The 1,464-nt window shown below is 33.6% G+C and overlaps 1 long non-coding RNA gene across 1 annotated transcript; it reads left to right on the top strand.

Annotated features, from left to right (window-relative positions):
- Positions 907–1,462, top strand: LOC104729739. The gene is made up of 2 exons (XR_758338.1): positions 907–1,236; positions 1,350–1,462. It is a non-coding gene; the product is annotated as an uncharacterized LOC104729739 (long non-coding RNA).

The following is a 1,464-nucleotide window of genomic DNA, read 5'->3' as shown; positions in this document are numbered from 1 at the left end:
TTATCATTTGTGACCATTTGAGACTATAGTTTCGTAACAATAAGATACATAATTAAAACGTTATTTTAAACACGAATTGTGACGATTTAAAAACGTTTTGTTAGTCTGTAATTAAGACAGTTTTGTTACTTTTTGGTGTCGTAGTTATTGATGACAAAATGGTTACTAATATATTCGTTGCAACTCTTGTGACGTTTTTGTTACAAATAAAAATTTGTGACCATTGTATTGCAACCATTCAAAAATCGTCACAAATTCGTAACAATGTTTATATTATGACTAAATACTTTATATTGTGACTAAATATTTCGTCTTAATACAATTATTTTCTTGTAGTGTTGGTCTTTTAAGTTTTAGAATTTTTAAGTTTTAGAATATCAATAATTTATGTAAGATTCTCAATGCACTTTTACTTGTGGAAAAGGAGGTCTGTAGATTATTTTCCACATTTGTCCACACAAAAAAAAAAAATTTATTTTCCACATATTAAGATTTGAGTCTCTCTCTCTCTCAAACTTAATTGACCAAACCATAAAACCAACGTTATCTAATTTCATTGGTACGGTGTACGTGGTACCTCCACCGAATCATCCCACCTAAATCTTACGCCTGATTTTAACAGTTAGATAATCTTCCCACTTGGATTTTCCCCACCTTCTACGAAAATAAACATACATATATGGCTTTAGTAGGATCTAATTAAGAGAATATCTACACGATACCAAATATATCTACGTACAAAGATCATTTCGAATAAATTTGTCGTTGTGGATTGAAACATGCATGAAATTTTTTTGTGACGATCGATGATATGTGTTTACGTTTACTAATTGAATTATGTTTAATAAAGGATTTAGGGCAAGTAGCCGGACTGAATCCCATGATCTCCCGGCATATCCNAGATAATCATCGGAGATACGTCGTTCGCGCGAAGCATCTCAACCATCCTATCTTTAGACGTCTCTTAGCTGAGGCTGAGGAAGAGTACGGATTCTCCAACGTTGGTCCGTTGGCGATACCTTGCGATGAATCTGTTTTTGAGGATATAATCGAGATTGTGATTCGTTCTGAGTCGTCATCTGGTGGTGGATGTGGTGGTATTCTGAGTCCGGCTACGTTAGAGGATCTCCGGAGATGTAGTCACGTTGGATTAGCTAAGAGCGTTGAATCTCGTCCGTTGCTTCCTCGGAATATTGCTGAAAAATCTGTGTGCTAATTATTTGAATCTATGCTTTGGTTAGAGATTTAATTTTTTTTTTTGTTTAATCTCTAATTAAAGTTTTTTTTTTTTGGTTTCGTTGCTAATTTTTAGTTTTTTTTTTTTTTTTTTTACTTTTGTTTTGGGAAAGGAGATGGCAAAACATTAGGGCTTGATTGTTTTTTTTTTGGTTGTCGCCAGTGTCTCGTCGTCGTCTATCATCCCAGATTTGAATGAAGATTATGTTGAAGTTTTATTTGGAGAGA

The sequence above is a fragment of the Camelina sativa genome, chromosome 12 (genome assembly GCF_000633955.1).
Source record: "Camelina sativa cultivar DH55 chromosome 12, Cs, whole genome shotgun sequence".
Lineage (NCBI taxonomy): Eukaryota > Viridiplantae > Streptophyta > Magnoliopsida > Brassicales > Brassicaceae > Camelina > Camelina sativa.
Note: the sequence above shows the minus strand (reverse complement) of the source record. Positions and strands in the feature narration are given on the sequence as shown.